General features: G+C 34.2%; 1 long non-coding RNA gene across 1 annotated transcript; it reads right to left on the reverse strand.

Annotated features, from left to right (window-relative positions):
- Positions 1–20,562: 20,562 nt before the first annotated feature.
- LOC111518592 lies at positions 20,563–22,377 on the reverse strand. The gene is made up of 3 exons (XR_002724007.2): positions 22,292–22,377; positions 20,778–22,231; positions 20,563–20,708 (listed from the first exon to the last, which is right to left on the reverse strand). It is a non-coding gene; the product is annotated as an uncharacterized LOC111518592 (long non-coding RNA).
- Positions 22,378–26,222: the final 3,845 nt, after the last annotated feature.

Here is a 26,222-nt window from a genome sequence, read left to right on the forward strand (position 1 = left end):
TTTAATAAATAACAACATGCAAAACTGAAATTAATTCATGGAATTTGTATTCGACCGCGTGCACAGAAGAGAAGAGACAGATAGAGAGAGAGAGAGCGAGAGAGTGAGTAAGTCTCAAGCCAAGTCTCTAATAAGAAACAGACACCCGGTTCGGCCGCCAGTCCATTCCATACGATACAATCCGATCTGATCCACAACTCGATACAATATGAGATGCAGATGAGGCCCAGTCATGTCATGCCAAGGGATTGTGGAATGGACAAGAGTAAGGAGAAAGAGGGGGAGAGTGTGGGGCACTATCAATGGAGAGCCGACATCAAAATGTGAATTCACTGCGATTTCGACTTGCCAACAACAACAACAGCAACTTGAGGGCAGAAGGTGCCGGACAGGGGACGTCATTGTCGTAGTCATTGTGTCGCTTGCGCTTTGAGCAATTAAAAATTATACTTGCCCCATTGTTGAATGTGTGCTGAGCCAAACAACTACAGTGAAGACTTGTCAAACTGACACCGCAAATTGTTGGTTGTAGTGAGGTTAATTTCAATAAAAACATCGATGTGTAGGTTCATTGATGGTTTCAATGCTAATAAAATCTCGATGCATCGATGTATTTCTCACGTTTTTCTTTAATAAAGTTAACTTTTTTCTAATAATCAAAAGTTCTCATAAAAGTATTTAAATTTATTCTTAAATGATTAAAGTATTAATAAAATATTGAAACCCGCTGGTCTCTTTTCTTAATATTGGCCTTATCTTTCAAAAACTATTCGATAAAGTATTTATGGGCTTTTCTTTCCGAAATAAAACTTCGTTTGACTGATTTGAGCTTTCTCAATTTATTTTATTTGTTAACATTTTGCCAGTCGGTGAAAACACCTTTACCTCATCTTTGTTGTAAATCTGAAAGAAATGCGCTTAAAGTTAAGTTAGGCTTCTTAAAGACAGCTTCATATAACTGATATATGATAAAATTTGATACAACCCATGTTTTGGTAAAACATCGATGCATTGCTGAACATCGACATTAACAAAAGCATCAGTTAACATCGAGAAATATCGCCAGTAGAACATCGATGTTTTTTTACATCACTAGTTGGTTGGTCCTTTGGATATCGAACAAAGCCACACAAAAATTTAAATCTAAAGTAGTTTAGATTATTGCCAGTAATCGAGTGAATCAACAATACGATTTAACAAAAATACTATATGAGGGATGTCAAAATTACAAATTCAAAATTTATCATTTTATAGAAGAAAATAAACAATATGATGCCAGGCACATTAAGCGATTCAAATTCTTAATGTTGATTTGAAAAAGAACAAAATATTAGATAAATATACCAATAATAACGACAAAATTACAGAAACTAACTTTGTAATATATCTCCGTCACATAACATTCAAAACCTAGATTTTTCTTAAAAAAAATTATCTAATTTTAATATCCAAAAACGCTTTTCATTTTACTACCGAATGGCTACATTACCCCACCAAAATGATGACCTCTTTCCGCCAATGATATAAAGATTACGTCAAAAGGAAGTTCAACTTCATAGTTTGATATCAATAATTAAAAAACTTTTATATAATAAGTTGTTGTAGAAAGTTTCTATTAAAACAAAAGGAAAATGAACGTAAGGATCTCAAAAGATTACGCAAAATGTATACATTTAGAAATATCTTTTTTGGCAGTATCTATTTACGTAAATTATGAACTAACCAATTTTCATTAGGAAACAGGAAAATATATTTACCCAAGGATTAAATAAGGACCGTCTCATAATATTTCATTTTATTACAAAATATATTTTTGGCGAATAGAAATTGCTTCTCTATAACATAATAAGATAATTCTCTATTTAAGTAAGAAAGACTCACCATAACAATTTTATTTTTGTGGACAATTTAAAAACCTGTCACATAATAAGAGTGCCGCCTGTACTCATTAGGAGGAGGGCAAATGCAGTCGAACAAAGCGAGACATATACGCAAATGATGATCCCTCCTGTGTACCCTCTACCAGTCCCCTCTTACCCTGAACCGCCCTCCGCCCCGCCTGCCATCCCATCCCTAACAGACACTTGTTTGCATGGAATCGCGCATAATCATCGCGTGTCATGTGGAAATTTCTACTATTTATGGTCTGTTTGTTTGTACTCAGAGGAAAAAGAAAAAAAAGACCAGCAACAGAAGAAAAAAAAATCGCTTGTTGCGACCCCTTTGAGCGCACTTAAGCCTGCTCTTTGCTGTTCTTTCAGTAATAAATTCATGGAAAATTGCTGGTAATTATAAGACAAGCGACGATGATGATGACGATTTCACAAGAATTTCCACCACTAGCCAAAAAAAATTTGCATATGCAACAAGATCAAGCCGAGAGCAACAATTGATGGGGAGAGAAATGCAAAATTTGAACTCGTAAAACTCCGACAACATTGTAGATAGATAAATCTTTGTCCCTACTTTACGTCTTTCTATCTAACCATCTCTCTCTCACTCTGTTTTTGATTTTCCCAGGTAACTTTCTAACTTTGATGTGGTAAATATTCATTTCTTAAAGTTCTACCTGATATGATAAATCAAGGGAATTATACAAATTAAAGCACATTTAATTACCTTCCAGGAGGCAGGGGGACATGTTGTGGGGGTTTTGAAATCCCAGGAAATTCTACCATTTGAAACGGATTATTTAAATCTGTTTGCATTGGAGTGACTGACAGTCATCATCAGGTGGCACCAAAGACATCAAAACTAACGAGTACAAGGCATAAATTTCTTCCTCATCATCATCATCGTCATTGGTTTCTTCTTCTCATTTCTATGTTGCAGCAAACTTTCTAGTGCAGCAACAGAAAAATTTGCAATGCATTGCATTTTAGTTGGAATTGTTTAATTTATCAGTTCAGCACACAGTTGGCATCTCACTTGGCAGGGGGTAAGGGTAACATCATGTTGCAGGAGGAGAAACTAAGCGGCAGGGGCATCTAAAGCCTATGAATATGCATCGATGGAACCTGCTGGCTTACTCTGTACATAGTATTTCCAGTGGTTTTTTCTGCATTTGATTTCAAAAACGGCGAAAAAAAAAGAATTTCAACTAGTCTGCAACTTGTTGAATAAAACAAGCGGAGAAGGGGTTGTCAAAGGGGAACAAGTATGCCATTGCTTTTCACAAAACTGAAAGCATTAAGGGTCAACCAAGTTAATGCTTAATACCAATACGATAAACGTTTATATTAAAAAGAAACGAGTTTATGTATGAATGCCATACACAGCGATTTGACTTAACCATTAACCCTCTGGATGATATATGTTTTACAACTCACTTCTCTGATTTTTCTGAATATGGGAACTATTGCAGTGCAATTAATATATTTCTCGAAAAAGAAACGATGGAGCAACAATATCATCATCTGAATTTGTTTAACCCTCTAAGACTTAAGTGTGTTTCAAGGCACTTATCGTTATTTTATAAAAACTAGGCTTAAGTCGGTTTGAGGTCAATAAATCTTACTAATTTATAAGATTTTAAGTCATAGGCTGCACAAAAGGTGAACAGGTTGTCTGTATAGCTATTTCAAGAACAACCAAGTTCTATCATCAGCAGACTTCGCTAAAGAATCCAAAGTTGTAATGGCCATACCAAATCTTCCACGCTAAAAGTAGTTGGGAATTCAAATTAAATGAAGCGAAAAAAGAACGGCAAAGCTTGCAACTGCAGATTCCACATTTTTTATGTGATTTTATAAAATCATAAATACTGATACTTAGTTTTCATTATTTGTTTGATTATATGACAATTGATTAAAAACCCAAAGAGCTTAGAGGATTAACTATGACTCAAGCATGTTATCATAATTTTTTATCAACAAAAAACAGAAGTGAAAATGTAAATACAATTCTTCAATTTAACAATTTCTATTCTTATTGGCCTTGGTAAAATATTTACTAGCTAAACTCATAAGCCTTTTTATTGAAATTCATTCAATTTGCTAAAAAATACTTTTTTTTACTTACGTATTAAATAACCCACATAAAAAATGTAGTAAGATTTTTATCAATTTCCACTTATGAAAGGTATAAATTTTTCAATATGAAAATGATAAATGGATGCTGTAACTGATAATTCCCAGGAATCTTTCAGTTTTACAGAATACTTTTACATTTACGAAATACCTATATTCAGCAAAGATTTCATATATTTTCAAACCTTTTCGATTTTGATCTGTTGTATCTGCAATGTAAGTCCTACATACGTTATATTTAGTGAAAAAAAATGCATTTGCATTTCAAGACAAAGGCAAAAAACATAAATTTTGTTGCCCCACCATCTTCAAAAGACAACGACAAAGCAAACCAAAGAAAAACAACAAAAAACCTTAAAGGAAGATGACTTTGGCTTGTGGATCAGCAACTGAAATATATTCAATGCGTGTAATGGCTTCCTTACAAAAGAAGAGTAGCAGGAGACTGAGGAGGAGAAAGGGAAGAAGGAGCAGTCGGATAGAGTGATGTCCATGATCAAAAATCAGACAGCCGATGCCGCCGTTGTCGCTCTTTGAGGATGTCAGTCAAAAATTTAAGGCGGGAGAGGAGGTAGGGCAAAAACAATTGGTAGGCAGTGTCAAAGCTAAGAAGGGGAAAGAAAAAAACAAAATTGAAAAATAGAATGGAAATCTAACTTTTGCAAGTGCCTAGTTAAAGTTTCCTAATAAGGCGACCTCACAAATTGTTTTCGTTTTTTTTTTTGCCACTCGAACGAGCAACTTGCAACTTCCTTTTGTCATTAGGAAGATAAAATACTTTGGCTTACGCTTAGGCATAACCAAGTAGCAAAAGGTATGAATGCGTTTGATGAGGTGATAAGGGGTGGAGGGAGATGTATGGAAGGGAGGAAGACAGAACGTAATCCAATAATTTTTTAATTAAAACTCAACACTCGAAGCAAACAATTTTTTCCAGATAAACTGTCATTATGCGCCCGTCAATTAATTTTTTGTTCTTTCTGTCTCCTTCTCCGTTCTGTTCTGTTCTTTTCCAGCACTTTTAATGATCATCATCAGCAAAGACAAGCAGAACGAACAACAACAACAGCAACAACAACAAGTTGACGACGACACTAAATGAATATTGATAAATGGGGCGGTGCTCCAGAAAAGTGGGCGTTGATGTGTGAAGAAGTCACAAAAACAAAAACAAAAAATATTTAAGTATAACTATAACCACTTAAGACTAAGAGGGGGGAAACCAATTGCAACTTGGACAACTTCACTTGTTCTTTTAGCCTCAAAGGTTTTATTTTTGACAATTAACAATTAGTTGGGCATACGGCTCCAGGATTGGCAATGGGAACGCGGCATTAAGACGTTAGAAAGAACTTGGGAACAACTTAATTTAAGACCAAATAGTGTGGGCTTGGTGTATTGAGATTTTAAATCAGAAAAATCGTTTGATTTGCAAAAGGTTTAATTTACAAATACTTATTTAGGGATTGTTTTTTGAAATGACACCATTAGCTAAGATTTTATGCATATTATTCATTAATATTCATACGAATACGATACGTATACGACCATTTTTACATTCATTTCATTCAGTCTATTCATTTGTTCTCTTCGTGCATTCTGCTTATGCATTCTGTAATAGATTCTGTTCAATCATTCTGTTCATATACTATGATCATTCATGGTGGTATTTGACTCTGTTTACTCAGTCAATATTTTATAATATTACATTGATTGATTTTGTGGCTATATTCCTTTCATTCGTTTCGTTAATTAAAAATAATTTTAAAAAAATATCATTTTAATCATTTCAAGGTTTAATAGTTCATAGTTCTGTTCAATCCCTCAACTTGTTGATTCAATGTTAAATTCGTTTCATTCAATAGTTCATAGTTCTGTTCAATCCCTCAATTTGTTGATTCAATGTTAAATTCGTTTCATTCAATAGTTCATAGTTTCTGTTCAATCCCTCAATTTGTTGATTCAATGTTATAAAAAATAATTGATTAGTTTTACTCATTGTGATTTCTCATTATTATTTAAGCCAATCCTTCAGTTCAACTCATTCATTCTATAATTACTTATTTATAATGTGATTGGGCAGAGATTGTAAATTACATCCAATCTTCTTACTCGATATCTAGCTATATATGTAGCTACTAGCTACATTAATAGCCTTAAGCTATCATTCTATATATTTAGTCTTCATATTCAATTTCTTAGTTATATTGTTAATTTATTTGAATCTAATTACATATATCATTCTTAAGGCTTTAAATGGTCATTCAACTCAATCATTTAAATTGTTGATTCCTTCTCTTTGCCTTTATATTGCTGCATTATTTTACAAATTTTTGTTTACTCCTTTCATTGTTTATTTCAGATCAGTCTTTAAGGAAGTTGCATTCTTTAATGATCACTTGTATAGGAAAGATCATTTGCTCATCAGTCAGAATGTGGAACATGCATAGTTTGGGACATAAAATTGTTCGATTTGCCATGATTCAAATCATGTTAAATATATTAATTTTAGCAGCAAGTTATCGATGTAACTCTTACCAAACAATGAATTGTAAGTGAATATACTTCCAAATGGGTCCAACTAACATAATAAAGAACTTTTAAATTCTCCAATTTATTACCGTCAAAACCTAATTTATAATTTTTATTTTCCATCGAGCTGAAAGGGAACTTCGTTTATATGGACATTTCTTTTTGTGTTTTATATTAAAGGCAACATTGGGCTATATATTCATTGTTTTGATTGGACTTCTACGGCTACTTAAAGCGATCTTTATTTAACCACATGGCTTGGCTTCCCCCTAGTCCTTTCCCTTTCCCTTTCTCCGCATATTAAAACCTTTCAACACGCGCCAAATGTCATAATAAATTTCCACACAGACAAAGAAGAAGAAGGAACAAATATGTAATATAGGTTCCACCCTCGCAAATGGATACCTCAATCTCCCACCACTTTTGCTCTCTGTTTTTGTGGAATGACAAAGCACTTTCGATGATATTATAAGCAATAAAGGCACACGCGATAAGGATCGTAGTCAAGGCCACTCGAAGGAGAGCGGCTAAACGTTATGTTTAAACACAAAACAGAAAGGACTCGCTGTTGGTCAGAGTTTAGGGGTTATGAAGAGGATCTCGTGGTGTATAGGGGCAGCAATCGGTTTTGGAGGGAGATACTGGCAAAGAAGAAGCGTGCCAGAAGTGCGAGATATTATGGGGGATGATGTTTCATAATGATGACGATGGCTATAGGTCTGAATCGAGTGCTATTTAGACCAATTTAGACGCCTACACAAAAACTAGAGACAGTTGCTATGGTTCCCGTGGGCTGCTGTCCGAGTTTTCCTATGAAAACCCCGAGCAGAGAACAAGCAGACAAATGAAAATCATAAATCACATGACATCACAAAGAAAGAGAGAGATAGGGAGAGAGAGAGACCCACTATTGAAAGGTTTTTCAGTTTTGCACCTGGTCAACAATTTTGTGGGCGACCGAATAGGTCAGATCGAGTGAATTACTCAACGGAACTCTCTTAACTGACTTCTGCATTTTCACGTTTTATACAATATTCTCTACGCTCCATTTGACAATTGTTTTTCAGAGAGTTTTGTTTGAAATTTTTGTAAATAGACTTGATGACTTTATTTAATTTTTATTTCTAAGCCATTGTTTCGTTTTAAGCATTGTATTCTTTTGGTTCCAGAACCGCCTGCAATTTTTCAAGGGCTGTGAAAATTGCAGCGCAAAACCTCGACAATGGAAAGTGAGTAGGAAATATATCTACACAGATAATTTTTTAGCTTCCTGAACAATTAAAAACGCAAATTTCGCACATTGTCTTAATTTAAATAAATTAAATTTTATGACACATTTGCAACTGCAACTGCAGCAGAGCAACGTCTTTAATTGGCTTCATCTTGGCCGACTATTCATTTTAATGGTTATTTAATATCTTCCCTTGATCTGATGTGTGACTGTGTGTTTGTGTGTGTAGGAGGTGTGGGGAAAGTGTTTGGGGGGAGCGTAATCATTTGCATGGCAGAACAAGAAAATACAATTAAATTTTTCGCAACGTTTTTTTCTTTTTATGTTCATTTAATGAGCAAAAATTAAGAAAAAGGGTTTCGCCTTTGCGTGTGAATTAAATTCGAATCTCTTGGTTAGATTTTTATGTCTTTGCATGGTTTAAGTCTATTTCAGAGAGATAAATATATATATATTTATTTATTTACATAATGAGGTAATATATATTATAATTTCTATGGCTATATGGTTCAGTTAGATTCATTATATTTCTGTTTTTACGATTGTTTCGTGTTTTGTTTGCTTGTCTTTGCTGATTATCGCAAACATTAAGTGTATATTTGCTGATTCTTGCCTCTCCCCCCTAATCTTATTCTTGGTTTAACAAGATATATAAGGTTTGATAAAGTCTAACAGGCATAAAGCACCGCCCACAATAGATTACAAGATTACAGTGAGTTCAGTGCACTGGGATTCTTTTTATTCACAATAAAACAAAAGTTACAAGAAGTTGAATCACAACGAATTTAATTTTCAGATATAGAATTGTTGTATTCCTACGAAATCCAGACTCTTAGACTATAATTTATTTATGGAAAAAAAAGAAGAACATAAGAGGAGACGCCCAAGAACTAGGCCCATGACAACTCATTTTGTCTTTCTAAGATAGAAAACTATAGAAGGTCGATTTAGTAATTTTCAAAATTAGTTTAAAATTAAAACTATATCAATCGAAAGCTTAATGTGTCTGCTGCAAATTTCAATTGTTTACATTATCCAAATTTATAAGGTTGCCATTTAAATGTTTCTTAAATAATGTAATAAAATAGTAAATAGTTGAATGCAACAATTTTTTTTATAATATACAAATATTTTCCCATTCCAATTGATGAATTCTTCAACTAACAATAAATAGGAAAATTTTTAATTGTTAAAGTAAAATATGAATTTTGAATTCTAACTTCAATGAGACATAGTCTTAAGATTTCCTGTTATGATAGTATATTTTCTAGATGAAAATAGACAACCAAAATAAGTAAGTAAATTCTCGTTAAAACAAAAATTCAACATCTCATTATAATTGTGAATACTTCTATTGAGTTTTTAAAGAATTTTAAATGCATTTTTATTGCATTTGGTGCCACTGTAACTTTACAACTAAATTATAAAGTGGCATGAAATGATCATGAGGCGGCTTTAAGTAGCTTCCTTCATTAAGTTGCCTATAATGAAGTAGGTGTTGCTGTAGCATTTGGGCTCTGCCTTTGTATTGCATTAACATAGACGCCCCACACACCTCCACCATGCCGCACTTTTCCCGCCTCTCCTTGCCATTACCATTATGTTTTCATGGCAATCACAAGCTCTAGATCAGAGACATTCATTCTAAGTATGTATGAGCAAAGGCAATGAGGGAATGCATTTATGTTTTTTTTTTTTGTTTTGTTGCAAATTAAATTCACAAATAATATGCAGACCAGCGGCATGAATTGCATGTGCCAGCAATTGCATTGCATTTCGCATGCAAAGTGGAAGTTGGGCCATGCCCCTTTCGCCCCCCTTGGCCTGAGTCAAAGGCCTGCCAAATGCATAGAACGAGATGCGGCGCCAGTTTTTGCGCTTCGCTTCGAGTCACAGACACTTCGTTATAAAACAATTTAATTTGCCCAAGAAACCAAACCAACAAACAAAAAAAAAAGCAGAAATAAATAAAAAAGCGAATAAGAGGCGAGCAAAATATTTACAAAACTAATTTTTAATTAATGACCATCAAACGGCGGCAACAAAGAACTGAAAAACAAAAAAGAAATATGTACTGGAAAAGTTAGACCACTGAAGAACCAACCCTGCGATATTCAAGCCGATGTTCATTTACCCTTTCCATTGACTATTTATGGAATGACAATTTAAAAAAAACTTCTTGAAATTCGCCGAATAAAAGAGTAAACTTAAATTGAAATAATAAAATCTGAAGATAAGTTAATTATCGAAATTAAACTAGAAGTTAAGATTACTTCATATTGCTTGGCACTTATTTGGAATTTTCGGGAACGATTGTTGGCTATAAGCAACATTGTTTGAAGGTCGAACTAGAACTAGAAAGGATTGAGATCGTTCTTGTAAGGAAAATAAGCTTTATAAGGATCAGGAATCGTATCTATTTGAAAGAATGAGCTTTAATATATATTCGTAGAAGACCCAGTGAAAAATAAAAGAAATAAGTTATAAAAGTTAAGTAAAAAGAAAGTAATGCTAAATAATGTAATGCTATTACCTTAATAAAAAACATTCCTTTCTACTAAATTTACCAGAAATTAAACTAAAACTAATGGTCAAAATAGGCGTTTTCTTCTTTTGTCAAGAAAGAGATATACCCACGTTAAAAGGGCATTCGCATGCAAAGGGAATGGGGGAAAACTGCAAACGGGAAGTGGTTAGGTTCTTGCATGTTTCGACCTTTTTGGTATAATTTACAAATTGTTTCACGGGCCTCACCATATGCAAGAATATATGCACAATAATGTAAATATGTATACACGAATTCAATAAGAATATGAATGCTAATTAGGTTTCGAGGGCAAATTAAAATTGCATAATACACGTGGTTTGAAATTGTAGCTATTGTAATTATTGGAATTATTGCTGCACACCTGTCCAAAATATTATTGAATTCTAGTTATGACTACCAAATGCATTTGTTAATTTAATTTTTTTCGATTGGTTCTATGCATTATCCACACGCAAATAATATTACTTTGTGGCATTTGGAATACTTTATCACCGAAGGGTGGTCGATATAACGAGTATGGAATCAAGGTAGATCAAGTCATGGGAAAATTATATATTGAACAGTTAACAAATACTTAATGTACTTTAAAGGACTGCCCTTGTGTGAATGTAAAAATAGACTATTATTTTACTTCTTGTACTAGTTTTTGGCCAAGACTAAGTGCAATTTGGATGATTAAAGAGGATTGAGTGCGCATATAGAAAATATTTTTTCTCCCAACTGTCAAAGTTTTTCCCGTTTGAGCCCGTTTGAGGGAATACAATGGCAAAAGTTGTGCATAGTTTTTAAACTCAAATTAAAGCACAAATTGCTACCGCATTCAACTTCAAAAGGCCCGAAAAGCCAAAGCCAAAGTCAAAGCCAAAGCCAAAGCCCAAGCCAGAGTCGAAGTTGAATGTTGTTGAAAGTACAGTAGCCCAAAAGATTTGCGTTGCGCGGCACAAAGGCAAAAGCCATGATGTGATGATGGTCCCAGTACAACAACAACAGCAACAACAACAACAGCATTCACATCCATCAATTTCTGACGCTTTCATCAAGACGATGACCAAGACGACATTTGCCACAAAAGCAATCCACAAGGCAAGCAAGCCACACGGCATGGCAAAAAGATCTTGGCCATGTTCTGATTATTGTTGCCACTCGAGGACTGAACTGAACACACTGTTGCCTCAACTACTTCGGCTTTTGGGTTCTGTGTGCGCATTTAAATTGTCGGCAGGATCCAAGCGTTTTTGCGCTAATATCCACCAAAGCTGTTACCTCTCTATCTACCTCTCTTTCTATATACATATCTCCCTTTCTCTATCTCCGCTGTCCCCAATGCATTCTTTCTGGCTTTTGTCTCACAAAAGCAAACTTTTTGCTGACATCTTTTCATCAAAGTCAAAGTCAAATCATTCATTTTGCCGCATCAAAATGCATAAATATTTTCGGTTTATAGAATCGAAATCAGGAACGGAATTGGAATTGTTAGTTGATTGTTCCAGTCTTCGTTTTGCCTGGGACATTGCAAAAATTTGAATAGGGCTGTCGAGTTTTCACGATGAATTAGAAAATAAATGTGACTTAGAATCTGTTTAATGAAGAATTAATTGGTTTTAACATTTAGATGATTCAAGCTAAGAAGAGTTAAGTCATTTTTATGTTCCCCTAAGGTATGCTATGAAAATTTTAAGTGGTATTTACTTTGTCCACCAACTTTAAAGTTGTATAATATTAAAAAGTATAGCACAACGTCAAGCACGACTTGAATTTCGCTTTCTGTAAAGGTTTATTTAGCATTATAGCGAAAAAGAACATCATGTAGCCCCCTAAAGTATGCAGCAAAAAGTTAAAATGATCAAAAACTTCTTAAAATTAGTTTTAAAAATATAAAAATTCCTTCCCAATTTATTATCTTTCACTTTCTCTCTAATAATTTATACTTTTATATTTATCCGGAGCCTTGGCAACCCTTTTTATCTATCACTGCCGCTTTATTCACTTTGATGAAATACCAACAACTGACGACAACATCAACCGAAGAGTAAAAAAAAAAGCGGCAAGCCTGCCTCTCATTTCTGAGCCATCAAACCAAAATCGATGCTAATGCAAGAGCGATCAGTTGGAGCTTCTGTATTCCGCAATGAACGGGGATCTGATCGCCTGGCATTGCAACGCATCGCATGGAATCGGCATCGAAGCCTTTGAACCGTTGGAAAACAGCCGGCGCGGTGTGCACAATGCCATCAAAATTTAAATAGGCAAACTCCGTTCACAAAAACCACAAAAAAAAAAAATAAGGAAAAAAAGAGGAAAAAATTCCCAATGCCAAAGACAAAAGAAGAAAAGAAAGCGAATGGACAAAAAAAACCAAAACCAACTTGAAAATTCTCTGATGTATGGCGACATTTGAGGTTTTTGTTTTTGGTTTTTTTGTGCGGTAACCCCAAAAGAATTTTTGGTGATTCTCAATTAGGTTCTGGGCCTAACGGTAACTAAAATATTCTCATCTACCGCGAGTGAATGTCAAGGTCAGCAAAAGTGACTCTGTCCCATGCCAATTGGCAATTGTGATTTATATGGCTGTGAACCGAAATGATAGAGCATAAGTATCTTTTACTCTCCCCATCTCGCTCGCACTGCCAAGGCCTACAATTATCGAATGACAAAAATGAAAAACGAGCTCGATCGACAGCCAACTATGGAAATGTGATAAGCTATAATTAAGACTCCTCTCCACAGTCTCTCTCTCTCTCTACTTTTGGCCCTTTGCAATGTGTCTCCTCCTTTAACAATATTGGGGCGTGGCACTATATGCTAAACAACATGCAAGGGGCGTTTGGAGTAAACTTGGTGTAAGCAAATTTAATTTATACAATCCCCCAGACAAAGTCGAAGATGGGGCAAACGGACCACATGGATCAGGAGAAGGCAAGAGTCAAGGGGCAGGAGCAGGAGCAGCATATGCAAAGAATTAATTTCGTGTTGTTGCAACAAGATGCAGCCCCCTCGGGGAGGTGGCAGGCGTGGAGACTATCGTTTGCAGTGGATGAGTGGTTGGGGCGTGGCACATCTTTGGCATTTCAATTGGATAAAAAGTGGCGCCCCGACAACAACAACAACCACAACAACAGCAACAAAAAAAACTGGTTATAAATTTAGTTATTCTTTTGCATTTCTGCAAATATTATGCACTTTGAGAAATCTAACAAAATTTATGTATTTTATGAATCATTTTATACAAAGGCTTTTAATTCTTCATTTGATTTAGTCATTATTCCCAATTTTCTATGAGAGGAGAGTGATAACACCATTAAACACTAGTTTACACCAAAAGTGAACGTCCAAATTGAGAACTTGTCAACAAAAAACCTGAAGTCGAGGACTTCAATGTTGAGATCCGTTTATTTATTTTAAGCCCTGTTTTTAAGATATTTGCGAAAAGCTAGTTTTTAGGCAAGTAGATCAAAGATGCTTATATAAATGTGGCCATATCGTCCAGTTACTTATGTATATCTACATATGTCGCATAAATCGAAAGGTATTAATTAGACCTTACAAAAATACATGTGTCAATCACAAGGTGTAATATTGAGTATTAGAATTATAATACATATTATAATTTGTGCACCAACTATTTCTCTTAATTTGTATTTAATTTAGTTGTTAATGAGTAAACTGAATAATAAGCTTTTTTAAACAATTCTAAGTCCATTTATCTGTCATAAATTTGCGGTTTCTGTCAGTGTATTGCCTTATCCTTGTGAAAAAAAACGGAAATATTTAACAATTCTACCCATTTGCCTTACGTTTTGTTTTGTTACTTTTTTTTGTTTTTGGTCTGTCTGTCCCTGCAGCGAAACCACAAAATTATGTACAAACATGCAATAAGTCATAATATTTATAGTTTTGTTTCTTAAGCACGAGCAACGTAATCGATCAGGTGTGTCTGAGTGTGTGTGACTGACTGTGTGTGAGTGTAGATTCGTCAAAAAGCAATTCATAAATATATTTCAATTCATAGGAAAATTAATTTGCCAGCTAAGTTGGATGGTTATGGGTGGGTTTTTGTCTTTTTTTTTGTATTCAAGTCAATTATATAGACGTGTTGACGGTCGAAATGCCAACACAACTGTCAATCAATTTACCAAGTAACCAATTTTTGTGTTGGTTTTTATTTTTTATCAATAACCAATTATTCATATTGTACTCGTCAGCTGTCTAATCGGTTCCGTTACCCTCACACACTAATGCAAAAGTCACGCAACAATATTAAGTATTTCGATCAAAGTAAATATATCTTTTTGATGTCAGCTAAACGATTCGAAAACGAGCGATTCTTCTCTCGAGGGATTAAACACTAAATGCAAATCATTTCCCATTTCCATTATTTGCCATTAAATGACCAATTGCACTTTTGACATTGTGTATACCCTACCAAATAATGCATATTCGGAAAGAGGAAAAGTTACCAATTTTTCTGAGTAGATTTCGAATCCAAATCATGTGAATAGCCAATTTCTTCATCAAAGATTGATATGAATTAGTGTGATTAGTTTTCATTATCGAAAATATGGAATATGTTTTTCAAATGCTTGTTAAATACTATATTGAATTAGATCGATAATGCTTGAACTTACTAGTTACTAATCAAATAATCAAATCTTACTCAAGACTATTGAAAAAACTCGTATAAATAATAATAGGAATATCCTTTTCTATGTCTTAGACATTATAAACAATTCCAAAAATTTTATATTTCTATAAAGCAAAGAACTCATAAGGGTATAGCCACTTCGTTGTGAACCTTTGGTATATTTTCTCAACAGTTTATCTATTTTTGGCATGTAAATGTTTGCTTTCCACACACAATGCCTGAAAATATTTTGATTAATTGCCTAGATTTATATATTTTTCCTTTCTGTAGATACTTTGCTTTCATATTTACCATTTCCATTTTTTCTGCTTTTTTTGACAGTCATTCATCCAGTCACTGGAGACTCAACTGTCTGTGTCTAACTAGACTCAGGCGAAACGAAAATTTTCAGGTCGCAAGCATTTTGTTTGCCTTTGTTCGTTTTCTGCTTCTTTGATTTCCATATGAATTTGAATACGTTACTGTATATGTCGTCAGTCTAATTTGCTTAATTAAATTAACACCTTCAGCTTTCATAACACGAACATTAGTGTAAGGTCTTGCCATAATGAGATCTATACCCACACACACACACACACATCATTAAAGTCTAATGAATGGTGGGTAAAGTTGTTGGGCTTACTTTGACTTTAACTAAAAATGGAATTGCTGTGATTTTAGTATTCATAATATTCAACATTAATTAATGCTTATCGAAATGTTTTTCGTATTGTCGTATAATAAATATTACAAGATAAAGACACAAACCTTTTCTCATTCCCCTCTCCTTTGGCTCTTGTCATTAGAAACCATCAAGGAATGGTCAACAACTGAATTGCATATCGTATCCCGTAGAACACATAAATTAAGAAACTTTCAACCTCGAATCAAGCAAAAAGTGGTAAACAGAAACAAGACAGAAATGCAGATAGAGATACAGTAGCCCCACAGAGACAGAGAAATACACAACTGAGATATATGTAGGATGGGGTAAGAGAGATGCCCAATGATCACTGTCATCCTCAGAGATGCCTCTGGGATGGAGAATGGCAATGACTGCGCCCAGAGAGCTGTTTGTCATTTGCTCATTTTCAGGCTCAATACACTTTTTCTTCTGGGGTATTATCAGGAAATAGACTGGCTCTATTATTTATATTGAAGAACCGAAATGTAAATACCATTATTCTCTCTTTTAAAACAATATATTTTAAGAAAAGATATCCACTTTTATGTTTTCTTCTCTGTTAGCGAAACCAAAGAAATACTTATAATTCATACTAATTTTCGAAATGTTTTGCAAAGCCTTTAGTTGGGTTTGGTATTGCAAAGCCTAAATATTCGTATAAATTGCATTACCATAACGAATCTTTATTTCCTGAGTGTTTTTGAAAGACTTGTTTTATTAAATATTCATAACACATTGAACCAAAAGGCACTCGTTAGTCAAATACTATTTAAAGATTCTCAAAAACTACGTTTCATTTGAATATATCTGATATAAATCCTACAATAAGTCACTGATAAAATATCTTGATTTTAAAGATGTTTAATAATAATAATAGAAAATATTCAAAATATTCTAAACAAAATATAATTTACATATGTATATCTTGGAGAACGTAAAGGTTGAAAGGTATAAATATAAGTCCACAGACTAAAGAGCATTTCAACTTCGTCTTTAGACTTTTTTTGTTGCCCCTTTTGCACCTTGGCAATGTAAATTCATTGGGGCAAGTTCACAATTTTCTGTTGCAGCTTTTTTCTTCATTTTTTGCGCCCCCCTCTTGGTCTTGGAGCCTTGCATATTTATGTGGCTTGTGTTTAGCAAAAGGATGGAGGCGACTTGCCTCCATCTTGTAAAGGAACAAACACAAAAAAACTTGATTGATTGGCCTGGCCAGTGTACACAGACGATGGAAGCTTGGCCAAAATGCAAAACTCTTGCCAAGTGGCTAACAAAATGGCTGATCAACAAGTTAAAACGTTTCGGTTTTTGTCCAAAGTTCACTGAAATTCCTTGGCTCTCTATGTGACGATATCAAAGACTTTGACTTTAGGTAATTTTCATAAAAAAATGTTCCAAGAATTTTGGTTTTTCATTATTTGTTATTAATATCAGTATTTAGCGATAAGCCATGCGATGCAGTCATAAATACAAATATAGAAAATAAAGTGTATAAATAATTGTTTACATATTGTTGTACCATATTATATGCTATCTCTTTCGGAAAGCGGAAATTTCAGAATTTTTTTTTTTTATTTATTAATTGCTTGTTTCGTTCAGTGCAGCAATTTGAATTGAATTACGCCTATGATTATCAGGGTAAATATACAATACGATTTCACAGTTCACTCAAAAAGTGTTTGTTTATTTAGGGCAATAATTTTTTTAGACACCTTTTTCACCTTCTCCAACCTTTTAATGAAGTCATGTTGTCGTCTCTGGTCTGATATGCTCCAAAAACAAAAACAAAACCAAAACCCAAAAAAAGAAAAAGAAATGTGTCGTTGTCAATATAATCGGTCATTTTTACGGGCTAGAGAGTTTATCAGGTTTCAAGTGTCTCGTCAGACTACTACTTACTATATATACTCTTGGCTCACTCCCAATTTCCCTCTCCCCCCTCCCTCTTTCTCTCTTCTATCTATGTTTATCAGTCTTGGCATGAAATTTAAATTCAATAGATAAGCTATACGACTTTGACTGATGATGGTGATGAGAGAGTCATGCATATAGAGTACCTACTATACAGGTAGGTAGATTGGCATATTTGACGCACTCATTTGTGTATTTCTATTTTGGTTATCGATTGCCGCCGCCGCCGCCGCCGCCGTCTTGAGTATTGGCAAATTTCAAATTGAAACATTTTTGCACATTTGATAAGGCTTTAACGGCAGGTAATAAATTAATATTATTTGGTTTTAATTTCTTATATTCTAGTATCATAAATTGGTCTGTGAACTTTAAGTTTGCTAAACGATATCGTGAACTGATCCGAATATAAATATTGTGTCATACAAACAAATTTTACGTGTGTTCTTGGCGCGGCACTTTTTATATCGATATTTTGGGATCACTTATGCACTTGTCAGTAAGCCTGATATACTTAGGTATGAAATAGTCTTAAATTTGCTTACAAAGTAATATGGAAACATTTGTTTCTGTTTGAAACATTGAAAGATAAATTTTGTTACATTGAAAACAAATAGGAATCAAGTAAAATGTTTCTTGATTTTAATTCAACTCAAAACTATTCAACTTTCTAGCCCAAAAAACATTTGCCTCACCTCTTTTTATTGTAAATCCCAGACTGAACAAAGGATAGAGTTTCTGATTAAATGATCTGACGAAAAATGGAATATTACTAAAAACTTTTGGAGAAATTTCTTAGAGCTCTTAAGCATTTGTGATACTTACTTAAGTATGGTTAATTCTTCCGCACCTTTAGTCCATTTATTTCTATAATCTTTTACTCACCCCAAACAATTCAAATGAAATAGATATAGCTAATCCATTCATTGGTTGGTCAGCTGTTTATATGGATTTCAGTTTGTCATGGCCAAAAGCAAAATGAAACACACCCAAAAACGATTATGCCACCAAAAAAATAAAAGAAAAAACTTAACCAAATGTCAAGCGGAGTAGTTCCTTGGCTATTTACTTAGTAAATTAACTAAAAAAACACAAAAAATGAGGGGAAGAAAATAAGGGGCGTGGTAGGCGTACAGGGGTCATTGGTTGTGGGTGTGAGAAAGCAATTTGAAATTGAAATTCAATATGCTGACTTGGGCAAATAAAAAAGCGTAAACGCAAAAAGACAATTCAAATACAAATAAATTGGAATTGGAATTGCGATAAACGTTGCTAATCAAAAAGGAAGGTCCTAAGCTACCTCCGCTGTACTTCTATTACCCAACCACCATCTACGCCTCCAAGTGAGGTAAAGTTCTGACCGGCCGCCATGCGATACTCTGTGACAATTAATACGCTAAACGATGGCGATGACCAGGACGACGACTGTGGACGATGATGACAACGACCAGCCACAAGGACAAGACAAAAGTTCTCACCACAAAGCAAACCAACACAAAAAAAAAAAATAAAGGCGCACAGGCTTGAAAATTGCCAAAGGACACGCGTGGCGCTCGTTTGCGCAACTAAACTGAAATTAGTTAGAAAATTACCCCCGAGTATGATATAGAAGGAGGACAAAACAGATAAAAAATGAAATTTAACGCAAAAGCAGAGGAAACCACAGGAACCCATCGATAATGACAGTAATAAGGATTCAATGATTGCCGTGGATGCCCACCACCCTTCCACCAATGCCACCCTTTCGTCGTAGACTGTGGCACGTTTGATAGGGCGTCCAGTATAATTTTTTTTAACTCACAGGGTGGATTTACTCATCCCTCCTCCTCACTTTTTTTTATATGATAACTTTCTGTCTGGGAATGCCTTTCACATTGGCTGAAACTCATGCCTTCTCCTGGGAATTTGCGTTTTTTTGTGGTTTAAGCGAAAATATGCAAATCATTCGACTGGATTTTATGGCCTGTCAGTGTTTTAATGGCGGCGATTCAAAATGACATGATTAATTCGACAAAATTTTTGTATTTTATTAATTCATTTTGTAAGAAATGCCACATGTAAAAAATTATAGAGATTGTCTTAGTCACAGGGGGATTTTTCGTTTGTCATTGAAAGGGAAAAACATTTTGTTCAGTTACTACAAACAAAAAAGGTCCCATTGTATTTTTATTCTATCTATTCTAAAGTTTTCGTAATGTTTTTAGCATGAAAATATTTGACTATTGGGATTAAACTGATTGAAACTTTTAATATACCCTTGCAAAAAGGGTATATTCATTTTGATCAGAAGTGTGCAACGCATAGAAAAAAGCATCTATGACCATATAAAGTATATATATTCTTGATCAGCATGACGAGACGAGCTCAAATAGCCATGTCCGTCCGTCCGTACGTCTGGATCGACGGGATCTTCTCCTATACCGTAATAGCTAAAGAGCTGAAATTTTGCATGTATGCTTGTAGAATACTGCACAGTTTGTATATCTCGGATATATAGCCGGATCGGATCACTATATCAAGTCACGAAGAGTGACTTTTTTTACTAACTTCGTTATTTGCTGAACTACTGTCGTGAAATAAAATATTTATTACACTAAACACCGACTATGCCAAATTTGATTAAGATCGGGCAACTATATCATATAGCTCCCATCGGAACAATCGGTGGTGAACAGTGACTTTGATCAGAATCTTCGTTATTTCCTTAGCCGTTTTTTCGCAAACATTAGACCTTTTACACAAAAAACTTGCAAGGGTATACAAACTTTGACGCGGTCAAAGTTAGCCCCGGCCCTCTGGTTTTTGTTTTAAATAACCTGTAAATTTTAAAAAAAAATTTTGACTTGAGCCCTCACTAGCAGGGATTATCTCTTATCATAGCTATATATCTTTCGATTTGAATAAATTTAAATTTGGATGCTGAAAACACATTTCAAAGACTTCAATTTCATATAAAATGCGCGAATAAAAATTTTATTTCAAATAATAATATAAAGTTTAAAACATTGAAAAATATATTTTTAGTGATTTATCATTGATTTGAAGAGTTTTTTGGTCGAATGAGCATTTGTACTGATTTCAGAGAAAACCAGCCATTCCAGCTCATACTATCCCTTTTTTCGATTTCACTTGTATAATATCGTCCGTTTAGATTTCTAGAATTAAAAAAACACATTGAATTGTGGATAAATAATTGTATAAGCAGGATTTAATTGGTTACTTACGGGCCCCAACATCTGTCGTACCACCAGGCTCCATAAAATTCTGCCGCACAATTCACATCACTGCGCAAATCATTATCACGATCGTAAGTCGTGAATTTTTGTCCTATGCCTCTCTCCATTTGATTGTCGATCGTGCCTCGAAATTCTCCCAATGATTCCAACTTATATTGCTTAGTTTCATCACCAATTTTGAAATGATTATATCTAACATTTGTAAAAGTATCATAATAGAACACAATTTCTATGGAAAGTTCATAAATATCCGTTTGGGTGATGCGATGCAATTTTTCAAGACCAATAAAAAAATTTCCATTTAAATCACCAAAACCGTTTCGAAAGTCTATCCAATTTCTATAAAAGTTTTCGCTACCATTAAGTCGCCTATGCACAACTATCCATCCATTTCCATCTATCTCGCCTTTGCAGAAAGATCGAAACGGATCCAGTCCGGGAATTTTAATTAAATGAATTCCCGATGGGAGATCTTTGCAACCTATTTTCGGTAAATTTCGCTTACAATCACTTAGACTTATCTCAGTTTGGTTTAGTTTTAGAGAATGACTATCGATCAAACTATTTTTAGCTACTATCTGATTTTGCGCATCTTCCAAGTTTTTCTGATAGGATGCTAGCTGAGATTTCAAGTCGTTTATTTCATTGGCCAACTTTTCTTTCGACTTTAGTTCTTTTTCAAAGCTTAATCTTAAGTTTGCTAAATCACTTTTGGAGTTTTCCAATACAATTTTATAAGTTTCTTCCGAGTCATTTGACTTTTTCCTTAAGAGTTCAATTTCTTGTTTTAAATTGTCCTGGCGAGCGATGCATTCGATCGACTGATTTCTTGTTCTCAATTTCACTTCTGCTATTTCCGCCTTTAACTCCTGATAGGATGCTAGTTGAGATTTCAAGTCGCTTATTTCATTTGCCAACTTTTCTTTCGACTTTAGTTCTTTTTCAAAGCTTAATCTTAAGTTTGCTAAATCACTTTTGGAGCTTTCCAATACAATTTTATGAGTTTCTTCCGAGTCATAAGACTTTTTCCTTAAGAGTTCAATTTCTTGTTTTAAATTGTCCTGGCGAGCGATGCAATCGATCGCTTGATTTCTTGTTCTCAATTTCACTTCTGCTATTTCCGCCTTTAACTCTTCATTTTTAGCCACATTATTTTGATGCTGAATCGATTGACTGAGAAGTTTGAGTAAATCGTCATTTGTTTTTCTTAACGCATCATTCGCTTTCTGTAGCTCATCAATCTCCGCGTTTTCACCTCTATAATAATCTATTTCAAGCAATTTCTTTCTTAGCTTAGCTATTTCGTCATCTCTTTCTGCATTTTTTGAGTCGTTCGATTTAACCTGCTCTTTTAATTCTGTTGCATAGGCTAATAGAACCTTCACAGACTTGTAACAACATGACCCGCAGATATCTCCTTGTGCACTTGAAATTCCGCAGTTCTATAAAAACATTTGATAAGCCGAATGTATTTTACTTTTCACTATTGACAATTCACTTACCCAAAAGTCGTCCTCATTTGCAAAAGTTTTTGATATTACGTCCACGAATCCCAGAAAAAGAAAGAGACCCGAAAGTAAAATGAATCTTTGTAAATTCATTTCGGTGAGTACTCCAAAAAATTGTGTAATTTTCTTGTATAAAATTTAAATTTTTTTTTATTTTTGCCAATTGCCACGTTCTTCAGCTTAAATGTCTCAGACAGTAATGATTTTCAATTTGAAATATTCATTGGTCTTCTCGCATTGCGCTTGTGTTGAGATTAGGTTTACTTGGCAGATTTATTATACCATGCACCCATTAGGTTAAATGGTATATTAAAGTCGACAAAATGTATGTAACAGGCAGAAGAAAGAAGCTTATCCGACCCCAAAAAGTATATATATTCTTGATCAGCATCAACAGCCGAGTCGATCTAGCCATGTCCGTCCGTCCATCCGTCCGTTCGTATGAACATCTAGATCTCGGAGACTATAAGAGTTAGAGGCACCAAATTTGGTACTTAGATTTGTTTAGTATTCGCGCAGATTATGATTATTAAAAAGTTTTGCCACCCCCACTACCGCCTTCATAATTTATAAAACTTCGTCACGCTAGTTATTCTTACTCATTTCTACCGATCTACCGAACTTGATTAAAATCGGACTAGAAACACACGAAAAATTCGTACAAATGTGTTGTATTAGAGGGTCCAAAAGGATGGAGTTGGCAATAGGCTAGTGGAGGCGCTAGTGTGCAGAAATTTAAAATATTTGTTTCACCTTGTGCATGGTATACCAAAGTCGGCAAGACGACTTACTTCATCTGTTATTGATACGAATAAAATTTGGTATTATTTGCATTTTATTGTTTATGAACTATGAAAGCCGACTTGAGTTTACCCTGCGATAGTTGTCTAAAATTCTTTAGTCATTTTCAAACGTATGAGCATCAAAATGAAAATCGAATTTTCGCAAATTTTATGTTAGAGCATTCCACTTTTTCGTATATTTAAATATATAATAGTATCCATATATCTAATTTAGTTATCTGATTTCTATTGCAATTGCAATATAATAGATAATTATGTGAGTAAGTTAATTCCTTTGTTTGGTGATAGTCGTATTGGAGGCCTAAAGATTTTCTGGTCAAAATTATTTTCCGGACTTCCTTTTCTATGATATAATCACCAGATCTTTATGAAATTCGACAAGGTCATTAAAAAATAAATCGAATTGACACATATTAATTTTCATAACAATCGGTCGGAAGTTATTTATATATATATGGCATTAAAGAATGCCTTACACACTTCTCACCACGGTAAATATACCCTTTTTGCAAAAAACAAATACAAATATATTTTTGGTAAATATATTTCAGGGCTTGAACTTTGCGTAGAGACAATGCCATCGAAATAAAAAAATACAGCACAGCGACAGAAAATTAAGACTCAGATAAGGAATCCAAAGAAATCAAGCTGTTCATAACGTATAATCTAGAAGTCAGACGTGACTGAATGACTAATAGAAGTCGAATTGTAATTAGCATTAATATTGTTTATTTGAATATTCAACTGATAAGCTATCCCAAAGCTTGTTTCGGTTTGTATAGAATTCCAAGAAGTCGGTGCTCGTTAATATATATATTAAAAATAGTGTAGAAATTAAATTTCAATTCATGAAATTATTGTTTCTTATTGATAGATTCGGTAAAATTACTTGAATAAGTATATATGTAAATATTAGTATTATCAGTATACATTATAGTTGTAAACTATCAACCTAACTATGGGACTTGAACCCGAATGATCCTCGTTGTTCAGTTGACTAATTGACTTAGCCACTTAGACAACTAATCTACGGAGGACTGTATTAAATAAGTATAATTTAGTGTCACCCCAGCAAAAACTTGCTTTATTTTTGATAATTATACCCTTGCAAAAAGGTATATTAATTTTGGTCAGAAGTGTGCAACGCATAGAAGGAGACATCTCAGACCATATAAAGTATATATATTCTTGATCAGCACGACGAGACGATTTCATATAGCCATGTCCGTCCGTCTGTCCGTCCGTCTGTCCGTCCGTCCGTCTGGATCAACGCAAACTCCTCCTAGACCGTTGGAGCTACAGAGCTCAAATTTTGCATGTAGGCTTGTATATACTGCAGGGGTTGTATATCTCGGATTCAGCCGGATGGGACCACTATATCACATAACTTCCATACAAATGTGACTTTTCTCAATTACTTCGTTATTTTCTGAGCTATTGTCGTGAAATTTAATATCGGTGTGTTTATTACACATAAACTCACTCACTCACTGTGCCAAATTTGATCAAGATCGGGTAACTATATCATATAGCTCCCATAGGAACTATCGGTGGAAAACAGTGACTTTGATCAATATCTTCGTTATTTCCTATTCTAAGATTGTTGGCCGTTCTTTCGCAAACATTATCCTTTTTATGTAAAACGTTTTTCCACTTTGATGGCTATAGGTAAGGAAAGAGCTACCAAAAAAGTTGCAAGGGTATACAAACTTTGACGCGGTCGAAGTTAGCCCCGGCCCTCTGGTTTTTATTTACCTTCCCAATAAATATTCGTTTATATTTTAACCGACAAGAATTTTAATGTTGTCGAATACGTTTTAACCTTTTATAGTCCAAAGAATAATCAAAAAATACATTTTTAATTCAACAAATATAACTACTAAAAATATACGAATATAATGCAAATAGTTCAAAATTCTCTTAAATATATTGCTAGGTTCTTGAAAACTATTCAAACTGCTTAAATGCTGATCTAATATTAAATAATCATTAAATGAATTAATGATGTACTATATTTACATATTAATTATTAATATATTATGTAAAACACCCATAGAAAATTATTTACTTCTAAAAGTTAAACTACAAATCTTGAACCACACTCGACTCTAAATTAGGATTAACTATTAAAACATGTAGTCTACAAAAGGTCACAAATGTATACAAGTATATGTATTATTTTACACTTTTAAAATCGTTTAAAACTTTTAACTTTTTGGCAATAAAAGTTTTGTTTAGGTTTAATATATTTTATTTGCCCTTCCGGCATCTGTCCAACTGTCGAGTTGAAATTGAATTTATTTAAATGACCCTCATAACAATTATACGCTCAATTGATAGCCAATGCAAAGAAGAGACACATCTTCCCCTCTTTATTCAATATATCAACATTAACCAATTAATTAATTAAGCAGAAACCCACGCTTTTCCACTCCCCACCCCCAAACATACCGCTTGAGTCTTACTTTTACATAAACTACATAGATGCAATGAGAATTTATGAGACTTTGACGACAAAGAACCGAACAAATTTGTCAAAGCAAATCAATAGGCAGAGCGGTTCCTTCTTCTTTTACGCGGTTAACCCAAGTGCTTCAGCCCCTGTTCCCCTTCCCGCTATCTCTCCTCATTAGCTTCCCTTACAAATATTTCCCACACAGAGCTGAAAATGTTTAATTGTAACTGACGCCACCGATGTCCCAGATGTGCCAGAGTAGATGGAGACAACAGCGACGGCAATCGGCGACACTTTTCTCCTGACCGAGGCTTACTCGAAATCGATACGCTCGACGGATGTGGCGAAGAAGAGCTACAACCACAACAACAACAACAATAGCAACAACATTTTGCTAATTATTCAATTGAAGAACATTTAATTTATTTCAATATAATCGAATTGAAAGATCGGCGTAAAGGAAACAACATCAACAGAAGGCAAACTGAGGCGCTTAAGCTCCCACGAAAGTCAAACAAATTCATTTAGTTGCTTTAATTGGTTGAGATGAAAATGCTTAACAGAGACGTAGGCGAAAAAAAGGGTAAAATTCAAATGAAAATCGATACAAACGGAACGAATTAATTGTTAAACAGCTGTAAATTCAGCAGGTGTTTATTTTGACGTG

Source organism: Drosophila willistoni (assembly GCF_018902025.1).
Source record: "Drosophila willistoni isolate 14030-0811.24 chromosome 2R unlocalized genomic scaffold, UCI_dwil_1.1 Seg167, whole genome shotgun sequence".
Classification (NCBI taxonomy): domain Eukaryota; kingdom Metazoa; phylum Arthropoda; class Insecta; order Diptera; family Drosophilidae; genus Drosophila; species Drosophila willistoni.